Raw genomic sequence first — 27,340 nt, forward strand, 5'->3', positions numbered from 1 at the left:
TAACCCATCGAAAGTGAGTCTAATAAGTGATAACCTAACAGTAGATTAAAATGTAATCTCTAAGTAAGATAATTGTGCCTCACACATGGGACGAGTGCTAACACAAACTCGACATGTTGTGAGAAGGCCTAAAATGGCAAACCATCATCCTTGTCTTCACGAGAGGATGTGTGGGTCCACATAAGGCTTGGATGGGCCGGAGGTTCGAATTAGGTTGCTAGGGTAACCCAGTGTATGGGGCCGAGACCTATGAAGACCTGCCATGGTAACCATACCAGGTTGTGTGATGACACTTGTCCCTACATTCGCTAGTGTGTTGTCATTTTGTCCTTTTAGGAGCACGTTTGTGGGTCATCCTATTGTCTATACCCTTGTGAGTACTTGGTTTCATGTTAGACCTTAGGTGGTGATGACTTAGTTTTGTGTATGCTCCAATGGACCTTTGTATTAGCTTTGATTATGTTCAGCTGGATCCTTTTCTTTTTAGGGATCATTTATGTATTTATTGACGGATGCGGTCATTTGTATATCGATTATGTTTCGCCTTGATGGCCAGATTGTAATGGTGTAACCTCATGTATTCTTAACTTTATTAATTATTAGAGGGGTCTTGTAGTTGAGAAAACCCAGAGATGTAGCCCTTTAGGGGTGAACTCTGAGATCATCTTGGTGTTATGTGATGCTTTTATTTCTTATATTTCATGTTTAGTGTTAGAATGTATGAATGTCATTTTGATCGAATGCATAAGTGGTTTAGATGAGATTTATCGTAGATGCATGTATGCAATCATCTTTTAAAATGCAGTAAATTGGATTGTGAAAGAATGTAACTTAGAGTAATGGAATATATTTAGTTGTTGTTAAGGAAATTAAGTATGCAACAAAAGATCTCATATGTTTATGATGAAATTCTAGTGTGTTAGAATATTAGATGCATGGCTTATATTTCAATGAAAAGTATGAATGATGGGTATGAATAAATCTTAATGGATGAACCTTATCTTGTGAATTATATTTCCATCTTTTGAAAGAAATTATCCTCATTAAGAATTATCTGGTTATTAAGATAATCAGCTTATTGGTTTAATTGTGTGAGTTAAGTGAATTGTGAAATTTAAGTAATCTCGTTGGGAAACTCTTTAGGTGCTAGTTGATGTCTTCCGCTATGTAATCTAAATCTTTTATATCTCATTATATCTCAATGTTGTGTTTATCTTAACAAAAAAAAATTATTGCGCTCCATTCTTAAGTTATAGCTTAATCCCTTCGGTGTTTCCTGGCAGGGCATTACAATTCATATGTCAAAGAATTTGGTATTTCATTCCAATCAAGACACATTTCTATAAGGTATAATTTATTGAAGGAAAAGGTTGAAGCAAAGGAAGCCAGATTGGTTTATGTGCCTACTAAGGAACAAATTGCAGATATTGTAACAAAACCATTGCCTAGAGACACTTTTGAATATCTTAGAGATCAGTTGGGGGTGACCCACCATTCGAAAGAGACTTAGAGATATAGGGATACGTCAATCCGGTGAGCTTATCAGACATATTTTTCTAATTCAGGTTGATGAAGACAGTGCTACTACTCAGGGAGAGTAGTTAGCTATTTGGTTTAATATTTTTGGTTTGGTATCCATCCTTTGTCATTGATGTCAAAGGGGAAGAGGTATTCATGTGAAAAACTATCAAATCTATTTGGGGAGAGGTATTCATGTTAATCAAAGGGGGAGATATATTTCAGTTTAGCCTTTTGAGATTGTTGGCATTCCTTGGCACTTGGATGTTTTTCACATTCAGTGTTGCCATCAATTCTAAAGGGGGAGATTGTTGGAAATATGCTATATTTGGTTAAGTGTTTTCATTGATATCAACACTGTATCCTAGTTAGATCTATCTTGAATAGCCTTGGTGATCATCTAATTTTAGCTGTGACTTTGATCTGGTATGATTAGATCTCTAGAATTGATATTGTGTGCTTATTATAATTGTTATATGTTTTCTATATTCTAGTGGTTCATGCTTTGGTTATCACTTTTGGTATTTCTGGTAACCGATTAGCTTTTTCCTTTACCGAATTAGCTTCTATCGTTACTGACTAGCTTTTGGCTTTACTATCTTGCCTAGAATTCTCGATTAGCTTTACCGGTATGGAATACTTGGTGACTTGGTCAATGGATTTTGGGTCCTTCTTTTGGAAGTAGTTTCTATCATGTTGGTTCTTCTTGATCATATCCTGAGTGTTTGATGACTTTGCATTGGATGGTGTGCTGTTATGGTGGTCCTATTTGGATCTAGTTAAACTTTCACTGAGGATTTCTATTAAAAAGTGAAGCATGTTGGATTTTGGTCTTAGCGGAATTCCCAATGGATATAATTGTTTGGTTACTTTATTTAGGTCCATGCTATGTAATGTAAATCATACCATTGGTCTGGTGGTATTTATTGATATAATTTTGTAATTATGGGTTAATGGGTTTAGGGTTTAGCCGACCTTGTCAATAAGGTTGATCTGTATTTATTGGTGACTTATTCTTGTAATTTGATATGCGATGGTTATGGGTGGTTAAGTCTACATTAACAGAGAAAGGATTATGTGTGAATAGATTCATATCATTTCATAGAAGGTTGGAAAGGTTTTGTATTGTAGAGTAGACATCAGTGCTTAACTATAACTATATTAGGTATTTGTAGATGCTATTTTTATAGTTCATTTCTTTTTGGATTGGAGTTCGATGATTTTGTAAGTCAGTGAGAGTTCCCTTTCTGATGAGCGGTAAGCTCTAGGTTGTTGGACTTTCTTCATGTGTAGAACCCATTGTAATTATTCATAATACTATTACAGAGTATTCATCTGATTGTGTGTAGGCTTTCCCACTGTGGTTTTTCCCTTTCCGGCTTTTCCACGTCAAAATATTGGTGTTATCTATGTTGTGCTTTCATGTTATACTATTCATTGTGTTATGCTTTGCTTTAAGGTTTATAACTGAATTGATTGTTGTTACTGTTAGTAAACTGATTCACCCCCCTCCCCTCTCAGTTTACTCTTGGTACCAGTGTTGTCCAACACTTTTATTTTTTATGCAAATTAATATTGGTGGCTTGGTTTTGTCACCTGGTTTTCTAATTTTGTTGTTAGATTGAGGAGGAAAGATGTGGTTACTAGGTCCAATCATAATGGGGGCATACGATGTTGACTATAATATGCTTAATTTTGTGGTTCAAACTTTGACTTTAATTTTGGAAGGTCTCTTTGTATTGGGTACATGGTCTTTTTCTTGTTTACTTCATGGTGGTGCTATGTTTAATTTGAAGGTGGCATAGATTGATTGATTATAGGTACTCATGGATACATGGAGACATAGGTGATGCTGATATTCTCTTGTGATTAGAGATATGTGTTCAGGCATTTCGTTCTATTAGTAGGAAGACCAAGCAACATTTATTTGATATGGACATCATATGAGATTATTCTTAGATGCATCATGATGACTTGGATGTCTTAGAAGATGTGCTTTATCATTCCCACACTTGGTCTACTTGGTGGTTTACTACTTGATAGGTATTTCCCATTGTTCCTTAATAAAAATAGGTGAATTATATTTACCTTAATAAGCTTATGATAAAAGTTAAAGGGGATGCTTGGATAATGATATGTCTCATGTATATTTCCCAATTATTTAATAAAGACAGGAAAACTAATTTGAAAATTTTTCATTAGTATAAAGGAAATTTAATCTAGTTTGAAAATTTAAAAGATAGGTAAGCTAGTTTGAAAACCTCAAATAAGTATAAAATACAATAACTTTCAATGCATTTACTCTTTACAAGGTCCATGATCAAAGTTGAAGAGACATCTTGAGAATGATATGTCTCATGTCCCTTACACAATTATTTTATAAACATAGGTACAATATATTTACTTTTTATGAGGTTTATGATCAAAGTTCCAGAGGCACCTGGATAGTGATAAAATTATATGCAAAACCTCTTGTTAGTGTAAAGAAAAGGTAATTAGGTTTGAAAATATAAAAGACAGGTAAGCTAGTTTGAAAAATTCTCATAAGTATAAAAGACATGTAATTTTTAACGTGTTTATTTTTTACGAGGTTTGTGGTCAAAGTTGAAGAGGCACCTTGAGAATGATATGTCTCGTGTACTTATTATGAGGTTTATGATTAATGTTATTCTGGTTTGAAAATATAAATGACAAGTAAACTAGCTTGAAAACATCTCATATGTACAAACAAAATCTGCTTTATTGGTAACATATATACACATAATTGTTGTAATATAAACCATATCTCCTTTTGATATTAAGCTAAGCACTTTTGACAGATTTATGAATCAAAAATAGATTTTGAAAGTACCAAAAACTCTACACAACAAGAAGATCAACATGATCTAACAAAATAATATTTCTTATTATTTCTGTTGTTCATTATTACTTATGATTTCCTTTTTAAATACTTTTTATAGTCAACCTTGCAGATTTCCAGGGATTTCAGAGCATATGATAGGAGTGGCCTCTCTTCTATAAATTCGGTATAAATTCATCATTTACTGCTTCTCGATTCATCCTAGTTGCTATATAGAATCAATCAGTGAGTCATAATCTCTTGCTCCATAGTATAACGTGGATTGTGATGAAGGGGTGGAGAATTAAATGTGTATTGGTTTAGGTTTCCACTTTATGGGCGGCCACCTCTAGCTAGATCTGTTTCCTGAGGCCTAAGATTATCCTGTCAAACTGAGCCTCCTTTCAATACCATCCTTGTTCATTGCTGATCCTCAACGACCCATTCTCCACATTAAAATCCTTCTCCAAATCATCCTGTCCGTCAGAAACAGGTAATTTATTGAGGTCCAGACTATTTGGACTGGACACCTCAGATTTCTCGTCTACAGTAACAGAAAATCTTAGTATATGACACGTGCGATGGAATCGTTTTTGTTAGGTAATGAAAGTTCTTTGATCTTCCACTGGAGGAGAAAAGGAGCTTATGTTGTTTGTCAAGATCAAAATAAACTTCAGGTACGTTCTTTTCGCATATTCATCATCCACTAATTTTACAGCATATGATAATGATAATATTTAATATTTTGTTCTATTTTTCTGCTTCTCCTCCCCCTCTTAAGCTAGATATGTTTGCATCATGCTTCGGCTTCATTGGTGTCTCTCCCATGGACGCAAAAATCACCATCTAAATAGATCTGTCCAAAGGTCACATGAATTTGATTTTTTAATTTATTGACACATGTTATTCTAAGACCTTCGGTCTCTGCAGATGAAACATGGGAAGTAGCCTAGACCTCAATAAATAACATTCTTCTAACGGACAGGAGGATATGTATGTATACTTTTCACCATTTAATAACAGATGTTTTGTTTCATTCCATCAAATTCCTACATCTAAAAACTCGGTAAACATTTCTTTATATTGATGGGACAATAAAAAAAGAAGATTCAATATATGGTAGACAACAATTTTTTTTATTAGTATCTTTGTCTGTCTATTTCTTTAATAGATATTTTCTTTTTCTTACTGTCATAAATTGTTTGATCTGGCATTCACCATCAAAGATATACAAGTTCTTAGTTATATCTAGGGTACAGAAAGTTGTCTAGTTAATTTAAGCATAGGTATAGTTATGCTGAGAGGCATCTACAATGACATAAAAATGTTTGTAAATAAAATTTCAATTTTGAAATAATTTGACATGCAAATGACTGGTAAATCCTCACCACTTGTCTCTAATTATGTCTCTAATTATATGAAACTGTTACATTCAAATGATAGTGGAAGAGTGCCATTATATTTAGAAGGGAACAATCAATAAAATCAATTGACATTGTGAGTATCGTGTTGTTTTAGATAATGCTAGTACCTTAAGCAGCTCTATTATTATCCATATTTTTTAAACTCTTGTATACAACCAACTATATATATAATTTAAATATTAATGTATAACGTAAGAATAACATATAAAATATAAATATAAAGTCAAATAAAGAAAAGAAAATATTATAATATCCCATTTTAAATTCTCAGCTCTAAAATACACATTTCCAAATGACAAATACTCTTCATATAGTTATTTTCTTTTAATTTTGTGTTTACAACCTGAAGGGAAGCTTTGGCAAGGAGCTAAACTTCAGACCTCAAAAGATCAAAGTTGAATCCAAAATAATAGGAAAGGTAATAATACCTAGTCATATAGTAATTCATTTCACCACATATGAATATGAATAGTGGAAAATTAATTTAATTCATCAAAACTTGCAAGAACAAGTCCAAGGCTTTGAAATAAAAGCTAGAAAAACTATGAACATTGGTGATAGGATTTCTTGTAGTGGTGATGAGATTTCCAGCAACAAAAATTTTCAGCGGGATATCCCATCAACACTAAAGGAAATCCCATCACTACTAGAGGAAATCCCATTGCCAATAGTGGTGGCTTTTCTTGTACTCTATTTCACAACATGATCTTACAAGTAGACATACTTTATTCATTTCAAGACTCTTGTGGAAACATTGATTCAAATAAGAATATTGTTGATATATTAGTCGTAGCCTCCTTTTAATAGTGATCTTCATTGAGGCAGAGGTTGCTATCACCATTAAAATCTTTTGATAGGAAGCGGTTCATTGAGGTGGATGTTTTATACTGCTTATTCGTTTTCTGCAGGCAAAGAAAATATGAAAATAACATCATTAAAAAGAGAAAATTTCAAATTACTGAAGGATTCTATTCGCCATGCAATATTGACCTCAATAAAGATCAATATTAAAAAGAGGTTGAGGTTGAAATTTCAACTAATGGCCATGCAATCTTGACATCAATAAAGATTAATATTAAAAGGAGGTTGAGGTTGACATTTCAACAATATTCTGATTTGAATAATTATGTGCACATTCCCCATTTAATAACTATTTTAATTGGTTGTACGTAACTTATTTCTCTTATTTATATATAAACTATCAAAAGTTTGCAAATGAAAACTAGGTAAACATATCTTTATATTGCTAGGACCAGAAAAATAAAAGATTCTATAGATCACAAGCAACAATTTGTTTCTATTGATATCTCATTGATCAATTTTTTAGTAAAGATTTTCATTTGCATACAGTTCTAGATTGTTTTTTAGTTAATGGAAATTGTTTCTGATAAATTTTACAATCCACTTTGATTAAGATGGGTATTGATAAGTTTTGTCAAAAACAGTTCTGTTAAATAATAATAACAATTCTGAAGCAAAATAATGTGAAGAAAGTGTAAGATATATTATATTGATTATTTATATCATTTCTTTAAAATCTTCTGATCTATAAACATTCTAATTTTTTAACGAAACATTAGAAAACCAATACATATTGTTTGTGTATATTTTTTTTCTAATTTTGTATTTAGAGACCCCAAGAAAGCTCTGATCAGAGAGCTAAACATCAAACCTCAACAAGTTCAAGATTAGTTTCAGAATAAGAAGAAAAGGTAATAATGCCCATCCATATAGAAGTTCAATTCATTTCATCACCTTTAATGTAACTAGGAGTATTTGAAAATTAATTTAGTTCTGAAATTTGAAGCAAATGTAATGGTGATGGGATTTCCGGTAATGGCGATGGAATTTCCTGTAGTTGGAGTTTTCAGCACTCGTAACCTATGCTTATAAAGTTAGCTTAAGTTTCAGGATTCTTAGCTATTCCGTGGACCAGAAATGACCACTATTTTTGACATAAATTTAGTGGATTTTATGTTGAGTTCTTATGAGATTTATTAACAATAAAGTTTGTACAAATTTTATTGATATGAAGAACATTCTATTTTGTGCACATGGTTGTGGTTCAACTGTATTGGTCTTGTTTTGCAATTTTTTTTAAATTATTATTTTTTATTTTTTATTTTTTTTCTAATATGGGTAATATAATTTTTTCTATATCTATATCTAGGTATTTCTATATTCCAACATTTATTAAATTAAGTGTCATATTATGTTTAATTTAGTTTGTTTAATTTTAAAGATAATATTTTTTAATTGTTCTGAAGTATTTTAGTTAATTGTTTTATTTTGTTAATATAAATAATATTCAATACTTCTAACATAATATTTAAAATAAAATGAAGAAATCTATAATTATAATTTAATATCAAATTCCAATAAATATTTACATAAAATCATTATTTTTTATTTTTTTTCGGTAAAAGGCCCAGGCCAAGAATTTATTAATCATTTAGAATTATACACTACTCCACTCATGCGGGCGCCGGTAGGAAAGAGTGGAGGCAAGAAAACCTCCGACCTTGCCCGGGATCATAGTCCAGCAAAATAACTAGTTTTAGATTTAATACATCTTCACCCCGGGCTAGGATGATCAAGTGGGGAGTATTTTATTTTCTTCCCTTACAAGCCCAAAATTATAACTTTGAGAATTAGTTGATCTTTCCATCAGCTTCTGTCAGTTAGGTTCAGAGGTAGATCCTTGATTGTTTATACTCTCTCCTTAATCATCCCAGATATCCTACATTGTTATAGCTCAAACACTTGGCAGATCTGTTAGTGTAAATCAATCATTTATATCATATGAAAATTCGACTGTAAAGTTAGACTCTACTTAACATGCAATTTCCTTGTGGAAACCAATCTTTCTAGACCATAAAATAAAAGGGTTTTAATAAAAATATAATGTATATTCTGATTCTTGTTAGACTGGAGCATGATTTGACCAAATAGTCTTAATGCTACCAACTTTTGTTTATGCTCTTGGATTTGGCCTTCATGAAGGATCAGACCCAGGCTACACAAATCAAGAGTAGCTGCAGGATATTTAGGCAAACCTATCCTCTCAGACTAGTAACATAAGCCAAATTTCATAATGCAGAATTGTTGAATTATTCTTCAGACAATTATTGTAGCCTTTTATGTCTCTTATTTTGATATCCCATTGTTATGACTATATCAAGGTAAGAGACTATCCAGGCTACAATAAATGAAGTTAAGCCAATTCCGAACTGGGATTTTGAATATAAGGATGTAGGAAAACATTTCAAAATCTTACCATGTTTGTGGTGTCCCATTTTACCTCGTTGATGAAGTATTAATTCTACCGATGCTGAATTTTCCCCTTCTAAATTTTTAACCTTCAAACCTAAACTTCATGTTACCGTTTCCAAGGGCCATTGCAGTCATGGAAATCTCAAAGGGAGTGTTAGCCGATCAAAAAAAACAAATACCAAAAATGTCATTCATAAGCCCTTCCTCTTTTTACCATGCGATTTAGGATAGCTCATAAGTAGTATGTAAATCATCCTTATGCTACTTATGTGTATATGCCTATATATATGAAGAAATAGGTAAGCGTTCGAACCAAAATTACAGCCATATAATGTAGTAAAGTCGATAGAGTGTATTACAGCCTAGCCTATTCTAATTTAAGTCTTAACTTAGGACTATGTTTGCATACCTATTCACATAATAATTGTCTTTTAGATATGTTAGAGCATGATTGCCTAAGTTCAACCTTAACCCATATTAGCAAGGGCCACTGGTTCCGCGAATATAGTGATGTTTTCTGCTACCAGATAATTCTCAAACCAGTCCTCCTTTATTGGGGTCTTAACCCATATTAGCAGGGGCCACTGGTTCCGCGAATACAGTGATGTTTTCTGCTACTAGATAATTCTCAAACAAGTCCTCCTTTATTGGGGTCTTCACATGCATTAAGCAGCATAGAAATTCCATGCTTCACCTATTCTCTTCTTGTCGAGATCCGAAATTGTCTTCCTCCCCTAATATTAAGATTGGAAACCTCGGCGGTGGTCTGTTATTTCCTATGAGAATGTCATAGTGTCTGGGCTGAGGGATTGTGAGATTGTCATCAATATTGAACAGAACCCTGTCTAGTTCTCCCAAAATGGATGGAATAAAGATGTTCCTACATAAATTCCTTATATTGTCTCTACTATTGTCGAAATGCATGGCTTCTGCAAGGAACATTACATCAATGTCACAGTTTGCCCTGGTTTTGTCTTTGTTCTGAAGAAAATCCTTTCTTAGCACCTTCTTTACTTCATAAATGACTACTTCATGCAGGAGTAAGATAATCTCATTTAGGCATTTTTTGGAGATTTCCCCATAGAAGGCCATTTGCCTCTTATCACTCCTTGAGGGATATGGAACTATGTTTCAATATAAACGTGAGCCAGACTAGGTATCCGACTGTCATCATTATTCAGAGTGGCAACATGTGTTAGTTGTGAAGATCTAGGTCGTATCTACAAAACTCTTGATGTTGTATTTTCTTTTAATGACTATCGGATGTTTCGTAGGTTGAGATCAAGCTTAATTTATCATTAATTGATTCATTTGAGACGACATGCTTCAGGGGTCATACCAGTCCTATCCTTCACATGATTCAATAATGATATTGGATATCGCAATCATTGGAGCTAATGCATGATCTTCCTTCTTAATTATGCTATTAAGTCTGTATAGAGGATCGAGCCTTTCAAGGAGCATCCGTTTCGATCTCCATAAATTCAGCCAGGCTAGATCAATGCTTTATTGCTCAGCAGTCATAAATTCTACTAGAGAATGAGTTAGGTATATAAATGTATATATATGCATTTCTATAAGTATTCGAATATATAATAGCATATGTATACTCAAATGTTTATGAAAATATATATCTATCTATATATATATTTGTATGTATATAGGTATATACAAATATATATATCTAGATATATATGATTATGATATATATATATATATATACACACATATATATATATATAAAGATGGTAAGGATAAGTATATTTGTATGTATATAGGTATATACAAATATATAAAGGTCTAGATACATGACCAAGATAAATATATACATTGTATATATATATCTATATGTATATATATATATATATATACATATGAATATATATAAATAGATGGGCTATAATATACATATACAATATAATATACATAATATACATGTATATATATATATATAAATATATATATATATACACATACATATAAATATATATATAGGGCTAGGATATATATACTTGTATGTATATGGGTATATACAAATATATATAAATCTAGATATATTACAAAGATAAATATATACATATGTGTATATATATATCTATATGTATATATATATATAGGTAGGTAGGAAATAATATACATATATAATCAAATTTACGTAATATACATATATATATGTATATATATAAATATATATATACATACGTACATATATATAAAAATAGATATGTAAGATGTACATATATAATATACATATATATAAATGTAAATATATAAATGTAAATATATATATCTGTCGGCATCTCTGAATGTGTGTTTATTGACTGAGTCTGAGCAAGTATGTAAAGCTATATAAAGTTTATTTATCCATCTTGTTACTAGATGGTAGAGTTTGATATATTAATTGTTGGAACCAGGTTTGCTTCTCTTTATGTGTGATTGATAGTGAAATCTGTGAAATAATTGAGTAATTCTAATGCTTTATCAAGAAAACCTTTGAGTTTCCAATTCGACATTCCTTTAGTCCTAATTGCATTGATTATTAATGCTGAGTCACCCTCAATTTCTAATTTACTTATCCTTAGTTCTTTGCACATCTTTAATCCTTCTATGAGGCTTAGGAATTTAGCAGTGTACTTGGTGGTTTGTCCTCCCTTTATCTGAATAATTATCCATCTAGATTTTGTGCTAAATTCATGTCTAATTGGGTCGAATTTAGGTTTCCAATCAACAAATTTAAAATTCATTCCTTTGTAAAACACCTATTCACCCTCTAGAAATCTAGATTTTTACGATTCCTTAACGCATTCAATGAAGATGAAATTATTGGTTAAAGAAATTATACTTACCTGGCCATGGAACATTTCTCTCCACCAGTTCGCTATTTTTGATGAGGATTGTCCACTACCTTCCCATTTTACAAATAAGCCATGCTTAATGCAATAATTTCTTAACTCCGTGGCAGCATTTGGGGCTGAGATTTTGATGGGCTCCGACCTAGGGTTTTTTGAATTTGTGGATATCTATTTTCTAACAGGGATTTTCGGTTCCTTCCATGTTTTTTGCATTACATGAGTGTTATTAATATTGGAATGATGTGTGGGTTTTCCGAATCTAGATAGTTTTATTAAACCATCTGCCTGGATTCTTCGAGGTTTAGGTTGAGACCATTTTGGTTCTGGCTTTGAACCCATTTTGGTTTTGCCTTTGAACCTAATGGCATCCTGTTTGCTTTGGTAGCGAAGGAGGGAATTTGTGTAGTGATGGGACTACCCATATATTATTGAATAGATAAAAATAAATATTATTTATGCATTTATACTAAAGCATATATATCTTAAATTTTAATTTAATCCATATAAAATAGGTGGAGAGATATCCTTCTCTTAACGCCTATTTGACATTAGGATATACAATTGATTAAAAAAAGGTTATTGAAGAAGGATATATAGAATCTTATTCTTGAATTGAATTATTTTATAGTATTATATGATATTATTATATTAGTATGCATATACCTATTGAGAGTATTTTTAATAAATAAATATGTGTTGGAAGATTAAAGGATATACTAAAATGTAAGACATATTAGACTTTATTTAACGATGATATAAAAATTTATTTAATGGTCAATATTATGGTTACAGATAGGGTTAGGGTTAAGGTTAGTATTATGGTTAGTGTTAAGGTTTACACTATTATTATGCCTACAATTAGGGCTTGCATCAAGGTTAGGGTTCAATTTAGGTTTAGAATTATGGTTAGGGTTAGGATTTAAGATTACCATTAGGATTATGGTTAGGGTTACGTTTAGGGTTAAGGTTAAGTTTATAGTTAGGGTTAGGGTTAAGGTTAAGGCTACTATTATGGTCAAGGCTAAGGTTTACATTATTGTTAGGGTTAGGGTTATGATTAAGGCTTTTTTTTAGGGAAAAGGTTATGGTAATGGCTAGGGTTTATATCATGGTTAGTGTTAGCATCAAGGTTAAGATCTTGTTAGGTTTAGGATTATGCTTAGGGTTAGGGTTAAGGATCACAATTGGGGTTGGCGATAGGGTTAGGGTTTAGTGCTAGGGATCCGTTTATGGTTAGGGTTAGGTTTATTGCTAGTGTTTTAAGTATTTTTAGAGTTTGTATCAAATTCAGGGCTAGGGTAACCATAATTATAGTTAGGGTCAGGTTACAGTTATAGTTTAGTGTTAGGGTTAAGGGTTAGTATTATGGTTAGGGTTATGGCTAGCATCAAGGTTAGGGTTTTCTTTAGGTTTAGGGTTATGGTTACAGTTAGGATTAAATTAGGATTAAAGTTTAATTAATGTTAGGGTTTGGGTTAGAATTTACATAAAATTAGGGTTTATTTGAGAATAAGGGTTCAATTGTGGTTAGATTAGTGTTAAAGTTTGATTATTAATATAAATTTAAAATAAAACCATTTTAAAATACTCTAAAATTTATTTTAATTAAATTTACCTTACAGTTAATATTTATTCTAACCATAATGTAGTCCTATCTTAATACAACCCTAACCCTAACTACCCCGAATACAAACATAATTGAACTGTAACCATAACCTAATCCTAGAATAATTGAAATCTAATCATAACTTAATAATAATCTTAACAACAACTTGAACCCTAATCTAACCATCAATGAATCCCCATCCTAATAGAATTATAGCTCAAACCCTAACCCTAATTAAACTTTGATCCTAATTCAACTATAACCCTAATGTAATTGAATCATAATCATAATTAAAATCTAACACTAACCCTGACTATACGTAAACCCTTATCATAATCAAATCCTAACCTTGACAATATCCCTATGAACTCTAACCATAACCTAATCCTACAATAATTGAAATGTAGGACTAATTGAATCCTACACCTAACTCCAATTAATCACGACCTAATTAAAATCCCCAATCTAGGCCTAATGGAACCTTAAACCTAAATTGAATTAGGTTTCTAGGTTCAATTATGGTTTTTCATCTTAACCATTACATTGAATTAAGGTTCTGATTCAATTACATTACGGTTAGGGTTAAATTGGGATTGAAGTTAAATTAGGGTTAGGGTTCAATTAGAGTTAAATTTAGGTTCATGTTGTATAGGTAGGGTTTAATTCTAAAGCTAGAGTTAAGTTTATGGTTAGGTTATGGTTGGAATTAAATTTGAGGTATTAAGGTTAATTGTCAATGTTATAGTTAATTAGATATACTTGGTCCAATTAGAATTAGGGTTTTCCTATAGTAATAGATTAATTATAGTTAGGATTGGGATTAGAGTTCAATTAGGATCAAGTTTTGGTGTAGATAAGGGTTATCTAGTTAGATTTTAATGAATATTAAAGTTCTATTAGGTTAGGGTTAGGTTTTGGGCTAGGGTTCAATTATGGTTCTAGGATCAAGCTACAATTAGGGCTTAATTCTATGAACATCTTTAACTATATGGTTAAATTATGGCTACATTTCAATTATTGCAGTATTAGGTTATGGTTAGAGTTCAATTAGGCGTAGATTAGGGATATAGTCAAAGTAAAGATTTGATTATGATAAGGGTTTACATATAGTTAGGGTTAGTATTGGATTTTAATAAGGGTTATGATTCAATTACATTAGGGTTATAGTTAAATTAGGATTAATTAAAGTTAAGGATTGGGCTATAATTTAATTGAGATTAGAGTTCATCTATGGTTGGATTAAGGTTGAAGTTGTTAATTCTAGTGTTATGTGTAGGGATCAATTAGGTATAAATTAGGGATATTTTCAAACTTATCATTTGATTATGATAGGGGTTTAATTATTAATAGGAATACAATTAGATTTTGAATTAAGGTTAGAATTAGGGTTATGATTCAATTACATTTAATTAGAGCTAGGGATTGTGCTATAATTCAATTAATCTTAGATTTTATCTATGTTTAGATTAAGGTTGAAGTTGTTAATTCTAATGTAATGGGTAGGGTTCAATTAGGTTTAAATTAGGGATATTTTTAAACTTATCATTTGATTATGATAGGGGTTTAATTATTATTAGGGATACTATTAGATTTTGAATTAAGGTTAGAATTAGGGTTATGATTCAATTACATTAGGGTTAAGGTTAAATTAGGATTAAAGCTGAATTAATGTTAGTGTTTGGGTTGCAATTTAATTAAGATTAGGTTTTAGTTTAGAATAAGAGTTCAATTGTGCTTAGATTAGGGTTGAAGTTTGATTATTAATATAAATTTTAAATACAAACATTTTAAAATACTCTAAACTTTATTTCAATTAAATTTATATTAATGTAGTCCTATCCCTAATATAACCCTAACCCTAACTATCTCTAATACAATGATAACCCTAATGATAATTAAATTAAAACCATATTTTAGTGCTTATCAAAGCTTAACCATAACCATGATTAAATCCAAACCTTAATTGAACCCTAATCCTAACCATAGTTGAATCTTGATCCTAATAGAATTATAGCTCAAACCCCAACCCTAATTAAACTTTGATCCTCATTTAGCTATAACTCTAATGTAATTGAATCATAACCCTAATTAAAATCTAACATTAACCCTTAATTGAACTCTAACCATAAAATGTAGGTCTAATTGCATCCTAAACCTAACTCCAGTTAATCACCACCTAATGAAAATCCCTTATATAATCCTCATGGAACCCTAACCCTAATTGAACCTTAAACTTAAGTTGTAACCCTAACATTGAATCAAGGTTATGATTCAATTACATTAGGGTTAAGGTTAAAATGGGATTGAAGTCAAATTAGGGTCAAGGTTCATATTAGGGTTAGGGTTCAATTAGAGTTAGATTAAGATTCATGTTGTATAGGTAGGGTTTAATTCTATAGTCAGAGTTAAGTTTATGGTTAGGCTAGGTTTGGAATTCAATTTGATGTATTAAAGTTAATTTTCAATGTTATAGTTAATTAGATATACTTGGTCCAATTAGAATTAGTGCTTGTTTATCGTAATATTTTAATCATAGTTAGGATTAGGATTAGAGTTTAGTTAGGATCAAGTTTAGGTGTAGATAAGGGTTGGAGTTAGATCAAGATTAGAGTTTAATTAATATTAAACTCTAATATTATGATAAGGTTTACATAGGGTTAGTATTAGATTTTAGTTAGCATTATGATTCAATTACATTAAGGTTATAGTTAAATTAGAATTAGGGTTTAATTAGAGTTAGGGTTTAGGGTTTAATTTAATTAAGATTAGAGTTCATCTATGGTTAGATTGAGGTTCAATTTGTTAATTCTAGTGTTATAATTAAGTTTAGGGTTACATTTGAATTAAGGTTATGATAATGGTTATGGTTGGCTAGCATCAAGGATACGGTTTGCTTTTAGTTTAGGGTTATGGTTAAAGTTATTGTTAGGGTTAAATTAAGATTAAAGTTCAGTTAATGTTATGATAACGTTTCAATTATGGTAAGTTTAGGCCATGGGTAGTGTTCAATTAGGTTTAGATTAGGGATATTTTCAAACTTATCATTTGATTATGATAAGAGTTTAATTATTATTAGGGTTACTATTAGATTTTGAATTAAGGTTAGAATTAAGGTTATGATTCAATGACATTAGGGTTAGGGTTAAATGAGAATTAACTTTCAATTAAGGTTAGAGTTTGGGTTAGAATTTAATTAAGATTAGGGTTTACTTTAGAATAAGGGCTAGATTATGGTTATATTAGGATTCAAGTTTGATTATTAATATATATTATTAAAAATACAAATTTTTTAAAATAGTCTAAAATTTATTTTACTTAAATCCATCTTTCTAGCATAGTCCTATCCCTAATACAACCCTAACCCTAACTATCCCTAATAAAACCTCCCTAATGATAATTAAACTAAAATCATGTTTGAGTGCTTATCAAAGCACTCCATAACTATGATTAAATCAAAACTTTAATTGAGGTAATAACTTTATAAAATAATTTGAAATATTTAATTTAAAAATTCAATTTTAAATGTTTTTATATATTTTAAAAAATTAAAATATTTTGTATGCAAATAACTTTGATTTTTGAAACTCGAAAAAATAGTATATTTTAATGATTAAAATTTAGAAACATACATATTTTTTTTATCTTTGTAAATTGAAAAATTATTTTTGAAATATTTGTTTAGACATGTAATTTTGATCTTTTTGAATTTTTGAATATTATATTTATATGTTTAAGATTTAGAATAGATTCTTTAGATTTACTTATTGCATTTCTTTTGAATGAAGAACTTTGTATTTAAGAGCTCCAAAAATAAAAAATAATACAAAAATATTGAAATAATATTTAATTTAATTTTCTAAAATAATAATTATTTTTTGTATTAGAAATTGAGAGTCCAAAAAAGGAATCAGAAAGTTTATACAAAAAGAGAGCACGGGAAGCTGAGCCTCAACCGCCAAACTGTGAAACCAGAGAGACTAAGTAACTATCATATATAGTTATATCCTAATAGCAATAAAATATGGGGATGCTGAAGAGTATATAGGTTATTATCATGGGGCACTATTGTAGAACCTCATCCTGATCCTCCAACCATGTGGTCCATCCTTGTGCTCCTTCCATCCAGACCACATTCTTTCTTGCTAGGATCTGGGAGCACATCTCTATCTTGTTGAAGAGAGGAGGCTTGTTATCTTGTAGTTCCTTTATCAGCTTCTTTACTACTTTATCCAAGGAAGTTTGATTCTCTGTGAGCCCAGCCCATTCATAGCCATCTTGCATCTCATAGACAAACATGGTTGTTCGTCCATCTTTGAGGAATTGTAGGAGTTTCTTCCTCTCAATGTTCATCAGAAAGCATACCTGCACAACAATTTTGTAATGTGTGAGTTTTTTAAAAAAACCAATAAGTTCCCTTGCATTACCTTGAAACTTCTCCTCATTCCTAAGTTTCCAAATAAACCAAAGTATGTAGGAAGATAGAATTTTCCAAACTAGGTTGGCATCCTTCCTCAATCCATGAATAAAACCAGTAATTATATCAAGAGTGCAAACATGTTCTATGATAGAAATTCCAAATATTAACCAAATCTCTCTAGCAAAAGGGCAATCAAAGAAAATGTGGCACGTGGTCTCAGGTTTTCTACAAACAAAGTACAAATTGTATGCACCCGATTTATTCCTAATAGGTAGTCTGTCCAATATAAGTTGCCACCTAAAGCATTTAACCTTAGGAGCGACGGGGGATCACCATATCTTCTCGAAGTTTTTCTTCCCTGTGTGAGGGTTATGGTTAACGTACCATAGAGTATTAACATGTTCGATCACTGAGGTATCATTATTGAGCAAGCTATATAGAGATTTGGCTCTGATCTTAGGGAGGGTGGAGCCACCCTCCCATAGAAATGTAAGGCACCTATGAGCATCTACATGAGTGCTCCTAGGGAGATTAAAGGGAGTGAATGCATTTTTAATCATGTTGGAGGTCCTCTTATGTGAAGCAGGGATATCATACTTATTGCTAAAACTTTCCCAGCTGATAAAATTATCATGTTCTAGGATATCCATAAGATACTTAATCCCTTTATCGTGCCAGTACTTAGGAGAGCAACCTTGAGTTAGGGAAAGGGGTTTAGAGTTATGATATAGGTTCCATCATATTGACCTTTCAGCATGGAGGGTACTATCACAGTTAATGCTAGAATTGTTAATAACTCTGCGCACATGCTCCCAGGCTTTCCAGATGGATTTAAACACCCAGGTACCTTGGATAGACATAGGGAAATTGCTTGCAATCAAGTCATTGAGGGGGAGGGCTTTCTAGGATTTGGCAACCTTGGAAACACCATTTTGTATGTTGTTTCTAATTAGAATTTTCCAAGGTTCTTGTCCTTTGAGTGCACGAAATATCCATTTGGCTGGGAGGGAGATTCCTTGCAGCCTAAGATCCTTGAGGCCCAGCCCACCAATTTTTTTTCTATGTGGCACCAGGCCCACTTGGCCACGTGAGCTTTCCTTCTACCCTTTCCATCAGACCATAGGAATTGTCTGATAGCCTTTTGGATTTTAAAAACTTGGTAGTTGTTGAACATCCACACAGAGGAATAGTATACGGTGTAGGAGGAGAGGATTTTATGGTAGACTTGAATCCTACCAGCAAGGGAGAGGACCCTATTGTCCCACTTGTTGAGCTTTGTATCTATTTTTTCTTTGACCCGACTCCACATTTTTCTAAGAGAGGGAGATACAAAAAAGGGGATACCAAGGTATTTGAATATCTTATTGGGTCCTCCCCATGCATATCCAAACTATTGAAGCCAGTCCAGAGGTTTATCTTTCCACCCAAGTAGAATGGATTTGGAGCTAGAGATCCGGGCACCAGATGCACTACCAAAGGTGTCAAGTTTTTGATTAAGGGAATCGATATTGTGCCTAGAGAGCTTCAGGAACAACGAGGTATCATCGACAAACTGAATGTTGAGTAATTCAGAGTTGTCTGACATCTTAATGCCTTGGACTCTAGGGGATAGGGTGTCATCTCTAAGGAGGTAGTATAGGGCACTGATGCAATGACAAACAGAGTAGGGGCAAGGGGACAGCCCTACCTAATTGATCTACAAAGAGGAATAGGCTAGGAAAGAGTCCCATTGACTTCGATCAGGGTGGACATGTATTTGAGGAGGATCCAAACATAATCACATAACTCATTAGGGAAGTCAAAGGGATTGAGCATCATGAGGGTGAAGTCACACTCCACCCTGTCATAGGCTTTCTCAAAGTCAACAAGGAACATGGCAGAGTCTTGGTTCGAGGTTCTGGCCCATTTCATGGATTCCCAACTAGTTATAAGATTCTCCAAGATATATCTACCTTTAATGAATCTAGTTTGGTTAGAGCAGATGAACTTGAGAAGGATCTTCTCAAGCCGAGAGGGTAAGGATTTGGCTAAGATTTTGTAGGAGACGTTGATGAGGTGATTGGCCTCTAGTTTTTTATTAGGGCTTTGTCCCCATCTTTTGGGATAAGTTTAATAATACCCCTATTGATGAACTCCCCTGGGGTGCCAGTGTCCATTGCTCTATTGTAAATACCATAGAGGTCATTAGTGATCCAGTCAATGTTGGTTTTGTAGAATTCAATAGAAAGTCCATCAGGGCCTTGGGCCTTATTATCCTTGAGAGCCTTAATGGCATCAGCAATTTCTTGCACAAAGACCCTAGCTTTGAGGAGGATAGCTTCATCCTTAGAGATTCTATTTGGGGTAATGGTACTACATTTATTTTGAGCATCAATCGAGGCCTCATTATCCTTTGAGGTAAACAGAGTCTTGTAAAATACGTCAAAGGCCTCTTTGATATCATTGATGTCTAGGAGTTCCTTATCATCTACCGTTATTTTGTCAATTTTTTGTCTAGTCTATTTTTGTTTGAGAAGATTAAAGAAAATTTTGGAGCCTTTATCACCAAATTTGAGCCAGTCATTATGGGCTCTGATGAAGGCACCTCTGATTTTAACTTGATGGTGATTTCTGAGGATATCTCTAGCCTCGAATAACCGTTTGGCCAAGGTAGGGGAGGAGGGTTGCATTTGAATTTCTTATTCCAAAGAGTGAAGCTGATGAGTAAGGGTTTTTGCTAGGTATCTAAAATCCTTCGCTTTTTTCTAGCCTATGGTTTGCAGTAATTTCTGCAAGGAGGAAATGTTCCTCTTCCATCTAAAAATGTAGGATTGGGGGAGATGTGGCTGCAGCTTGAAGAGTCTAACTATTTTGATAGTATTTAGGACTTCCTTGTCTTACAGCAGGGAGGTGTTGAGTAAAAATTTCTTATTGCGAGGGTGGCTAGGGGTGATGAAATTTTTGGTGTTAATGTTGGCTAGAATGGGGAAATGATCAGACAAGGTAGCTAGTAAAACTGCAACTACTTTCCCAAATTGATTAGGGGAGAAGGAGAAGAAGTCCTTATTAACAGAGAACCTATCTAGCCTTGAGTAGATCCTATTAGTGCTTTGCTGAAAATTACACCAAGTGTACCATAAGTTTGGGGTATCAAGTTTGGTGCCTTCCAAGTGGTCAACTTGTTGTTTAAACTTGTCCCAGTGAGGTTTTTCTGGAGTTTTCCATTCAAACAGAAGGCCCCCAACCTTGTCATCTTGGTGTTCAGTCATTTAAAGTCTCTAGCCATGACCCACGGGATATTTGGGAGGGATGTTAGCAAGTTCCAGAGGGACATTCTTTCCTTATAGTCATTAGATGCATATATGGAGCATATGCCAAAGCAAGTTCCTTTAACATCTAATGTAACCCAGGCTACTCTATTACAAGGGGAAGTTCCCTTATCCTTGAGGTAAACTGCCCATTTAGGGGCAATAAGAAGGCCAACTCCTCCCTTTCCTCTCAGATGGTTGGTGCAAATTTTAATTGCATCTCTCCAAATGAAATCAAGTGTGGTGTCGAGAGAGAACCCAACAGCCTTAAGTTCTTGTAGCATCAAAAAATCTAAATTTTTATGGCAATCCAGAAATCTTTTAATAACAAATTTCCTATCAGGTGACTCAAGGCCTCAAATGTTCCATGATATGTACTTCATTTAAGTGCAGGATTTAAAAAGGGCTGGTAGGGAGACCATGTTGATCTCTAGGCTTCTTCTTGTTTTTGGAGCCCATAGGTCTTCCTTTCTTTTTATTTAAGGAGTACCCTTTCATAAAGTCCTCATCATCTTCACTATTTTTGGGAGGTTTAGCTTTATTATCTACATTTCCACCTATGTCAGACCCAGAAAACTGGGAGCCTGGAAATCCAAGGAGCATCGTGCTAGACCTAATGTCATCTAGACCCTTATTGGCATAAATAACTTATGTAACATGATTGTCCTTAATTTCTTTGAGCATAGCTGTAGTCGAGGGGTTGGTGGTGCTATCATCAGTGGTAAGTCCTGCAAGTGAAGAGGAGACTGATTGTTTGGGGGTTCTAGATCTGAGAATCATCATTGCAATGTTATCACTAATGCTAGCATCATTAGCACCACGATTAGGGTTTTCCAGATTTTTGACCATGTTTTTAACAAAAGAATTGATCGAGGTTTGGGAAGAGTCATTAGTTATTGGGGGGAGTTTGCAATTAGGGGCTAATAGGTTTGTATTAGAGCGGTTGTGGTTTGAGGCATTATGGTGGGTAGTTTTCCATATCCACTTTCTTAAAGCAACCACTTGAAAGTAGTCGAAGCGCGATTCTTTAGGATCTTTTGAGGGGTCGGAAACATGGATGAGGGTTTTAGGGAACAAAGGTGAGTGGTCAAGATGCATTGGATTTACTTCATTAAGACCAGTGCCAGGTGCCAATATCTCTACGTTAGTAGAGTGAAGCGGAGTTGAGTTTAGGTCATTATTGGTTTTAGGGTTTACCGAAGTCTCTGCTAAACTATTCATTTGTTTCCTCCGATTGATGATTTGGTAGTTTTTACAAATATGCCCTTCTTTCTTGTAGAGAAAACATGCATTCCATCCTCTAGTAATTTCAATAGGATAGACAAAATTATCTCCATTAATATTTAGGGTTAAACACAGTGGGATGTCAATTCTGGGCTTAATTCAAACAAGCATTCTTACATCAAGGTTGGGCACCAAGCGAGCAGTCTCATCAATCCAAATTGTTTTGCCAAATGGTTCCATTAATTGGGGAAGAAAATGCCATAGAAAGGTAGGAACATCCTTGAGGATGACCCATCTGAGAGAGGATAGTGCGAGAACTTCCTCATTTACTGCCTCTAGAGACTAGGCTAGGGCTCGAAAGGAGGTATTCCTGACCGTCTAGTATTGGCGTTTGAGGGCTTCCAGTTGGGATTCATGCAAGTTAAAAAAAATAAGGAAAAGACCTCTCTGTATTTGCCTACAGAATGAAATTTTAAGCCCTAATTTCATATTCCATAGATTATTAAACGAATCATCTACGAATTTCCTAGGTGGGCATTTTTTAGCATCAACACAAGCAAAAAAGATGGCAGTGTCACATAGCCTAAGTTTTTCCGAGGCAATTTCATTCAAAATTTCAATATTAGTTGAGATGTATAAGGATTCTGGGGTAATACAAGGGCACTTACCATCCTTACTGGGTCCTTCATCAGCAGGAGCCTTAAGGAATTGCACTGACGGGTGGACTCCATTCATAGGCAGGGTGACACTCTTTGCAAATTACTTTTTTAGGGTTGGGTTTGTCTGAGGGGTAGATTTAGGACCATTAGTGGCACCTCCATCTGACTTTGGCTCCATCAAAAACTAGGGTTCGGGTCGCACAGGTTGAGAAAAAAGGCGGTCGAGTTAAGCCTTATTAAACTTGAAGAGCAATTAAACCATAGAGTATTAAAGTAAAGCAAGTGGATGGGGTAGAGAACACAAACCGAGTGGAGGAGCTTAACTCCTCCATGTTAATGCCAAGGAACCCACATCATCGCTTGAATGCCTCCATTCTGCTTCCATCTTCGGGGAGAAATCACATCAAGGCTGAAGATTCACAGTCGCCTAAACTCAATCTACATATCCCAAAATAATAATTATTGAAAAAAATAAGTAAAAAATATATGCGCCTTATATTTTATTTATTTATATAAGCTAATTACCTAACAACATTAGGTTTTATGTAAAAAAATTGTAAAAAAGGTAACATTATACAAAAAGAATATCTAGAGTCCTTCACCCCTATAACTTTCATACTGAGATGCAAAAAACCCCTGTAGCTATTGATATATTCAATCAATATTCCTACTACTTGTTAGATATATTCAATTAATATTCCTGCACTAGGATATTAATTAATATTCCTCAAATAAATAAATAAAAAATAAATGAAGCTCACCGAGCAGCGACACCAAATTTTGATAGTCCTGGTTGAGATTTCTTATTTCTATAATGAGTGCTTTTCCATTTGCATGGAGTGATAAAGAGAAGAATTTTGATACTGCATGCAATATCTACTTTAAGAAAATCTTATTTCCATAACCTTCCTATGTTGAGATATAAAATAATTATAAATAATTATATAGAAAATTACCATTTCAACATGGAGCACTCACATACCATGACATGGTATTTCCATACTTTATTTCATCCTACTCTTGCCATACCAGGTGGATGATCCTTTGTGGGCTTATTTGGAGCCATTCAACTTGACCAATAGACCAAAGACCCATTGACAACTTGATTTGTGTTTAGCCTCACTTTCACAATGAAATATTCTTACTATATAATTGTTTTCCATATGACACGTTTCTATGGATTCTATATGTTGAAGGATGGAATCACATGATGTGTTCTTGTTAAAGTTATGATATATTAAAAAAAACAACCTTCAATAATAAATTGTGCACAAGTAGTTAGTCTTACTTTCACAATGAAATATTCTCACTGTATAAATTTTTTCCATTTCACAAGTTTCTATGGATTCTATATGTTGAAGGTTGGAATCACATGATCTGTGCTTGTTGAAGTTATGATACATTGAGAAACAAATCTTTAGTAATAAATTGTGCACAAGTATTAAACAATACTAGAAAACACCAAAAGATTTTACGTGACTTCATTTTTGGCTTATTCTATATCAGGGAAGTTCACATTCTTAAGTTTGAAAAGGATATGAAAATTGGAACTGAAATCATGACAAGTGATTATTTATGAGCATTATTCTTGGCTAAGTGAGCAAAATATGATATACTAGTAAAAAAAATTGTACAAATACCTGAAAATACTAGAAAATACCCAAATATTTTTGATGATTTTTCTTTTCTATGTCAAATAGTAAGCAAATTCACTTACATAGGTTTATAAGAGATAGAAAAAATGGAACTAAAAATATGTCAAATTCTAGTATAGGACCATTGTCCTAGACTATAGCTCAAATAATCAATAATTAAATTTATTGATATATTTATGTACACAACAGTTTTCTATTGCGCCCTATTAATTACAAAGGTATCTTATGAATAATATTATATCACTGTAACTATCAATGTAGCCTGTTAAAGTAAATTTGATGCTATAATCTAAGCATAGGGTTGGGGTTTGATTCCTTATTAAATCATTGCAAGATATTCTCACGTTATTTTAGTTCTATATAAAGTCCAGAGAGAGATATCCTTCTGAGGGGCCTATTTTAATCAATTTTACACCCTAAAGTCAAATAGGTGCCTCAGTGGAGCGATGCAACATGGGAAGCATAAAATAAATCAATATATAATTATAGAGTATCTTTTTATAAAAATAAAACATATTATAATATTATTATATTATCACCCAGAGATATATGAAATTTAATCTATCTATTTAGACTATTTTTTATAATATATATGTGTTGCAAGATCAAAGTAAATACTAAAATCTAAGATATATTAAACTTTATTTAATTGCGATTATTATGGTTATGGTTAGTGTTAGGGTTAAGGTTAGTGTTATGGTTAGGGTTAAGGTTTACATCAAGTTTTGGGTTAGGTTTATGATTAGGATTAGGGTTTACCATTAGGGTTATGATAATGGTTAGGGTTAGCATCAATATTAGGGTTTGGTTTTGGTTTAGGATTATGATTAGCATTAGGGTTTAGGATTACAGTTAGAATTATGGTTAGGGTTAGGGTTAGGGTTACAATTTAATATTAAGGTTAAATTTATGGTTGGGGTTAGGGTTTAGTGTCAAGGTTACAATTATGTTTAGGATTTACATCAAAGTTAGGGGTAGGGTAAGCATAATTACATTAGGGTTAGGGTTAGAAATATAACTGGGGGTATGGTAAGGATTAAGATTTGGTTTATATTTATGTTTTGGATTAGGGTTAAAGTTAGTATTATGGTTAGGGTTAAGGTTTATATCATGGTTAGGGTTATGATTAAGGTTAGGATTATGATAATGGTTAGGGTGTATATCATGGTAAGGGTTAGCATCAAGGTTAGGGTTTAGTTTTGGTTTAGGATCATGCTTAGGTTTATGGTTTATGATTACGGTTAGAATTATGGTTAGAGATAAGGTTTAGTGTTAAGGAACTTAAGTTTATGATTAGGATTTACAGTAAAGTTATGGCTAGAATTAGGCTTATGGTTAAATTATATTAAGGTTAGGGTTAAATTAGTATTAAAGTTTAATTAGGAATAGGATTTGGGCTAGATCAAGGTTAGGAATAGATTAGGATTAAAGTTAAATTCTGGTTAGGGTTAATTTTAGGGTAGGATTATTATTAAGGCTAGGGTTTAGGACTATGGTTAGGTTAGAGTTAGGATTAGGGTTATGGTTAAGCTTATTGTTTACATCATTTTTGGTGTTATGGTTAGGTTTAGGATTATAGTTAGGGTTAGGGTTAGGGTCATAGTTAGGATTATGGCTAGGGTTATGGTTTATATCAAGCTAGGGTTAGGGTTTAGGTCGAGGTTATGATTTGGGTTAGGGTCATTAATAACATCATGATTAGAGTAAGGTTTCAACTTAGGGTTAGGGTGAGGATTATTCTTAGGGGTAGGTTTAGGGTTTAAGGTTAAGGATAGGGTTAGGATTATGGTTTGGGTTAGGGTTTATGGTTAGGATTGGGATTATGAATAGGATTTACTCTTAGGATTATAGATAGGTTTTGGGTTAGGATAAGGGTTACGATTAGGGTTTGTGTTAAGGTTATGGTTAGGATTAGGTTTTAGGGTGAGGAATAAGTATTATTGTTAGAGTTAGGGTTTCAGGTTATGGTTAGGTTAGGGTCAGGCTTAGTATTATGGTTAGGATTATGGTTAGGGTTAGGATGAGGTTTAGGGTTAGAATTAGGGTTAGGGTTGGGGTTATAACAATAATTAGGGTCATGTTTAAAGATTATAATTAGTGATTATAATTAAAATTAGGGTTAGGGTTATAATTATAATCAGGGTTGGGGTTATCGTTAGGGTTATAATTAGGGTTAGGGTTAGAGATTATAATTAGTGATTATAATTAAAATTAGAGTTAGGGTTATGGTTAGAATTATAACACAATTATAATTAGGATTAGGGTTAGGGTTAGGGTTAAGATATTAATTAGAGATAGTGTACATGATGATATCTATAAGAGTTATGGTTTGGGTTAGGAATAGGGTTAGGGTTAGAATAGGGTTAGGGTTAGGCTTTAGGTTAGATATATAGTAAGGTTTAGGGGCATTATCAAGTTATGGTTATGGTTAGGGTCTAGATTAGAGGGAATCGTAGCATTATATATTAAATAATAGTTATAATTTGTTTTACTTAACAATTATAGTTATTATACTGTAGGATAATGCTTAGGTTAAGGGTTAAGGTTCAATTAGAATCAATGTTAAGGCTAGGGTTTAATTAGGAT

The sequence above is a fragment of the Cryptomeria japonica genome, chromosome 5, assembly GCF_030272615.1.
Source record: "Cryptomeria japonica chromosome 5, Sugi_1.0, whole genome shotgun sequence".
Taxonomy (NCBI): domain Eukaryota; kingdom Viridiplantae; phylum Streptophyta; class Pinopsida; order Cupressales; family Cupressaceae; genus Cryptomeria; species Cryptomeria japonica.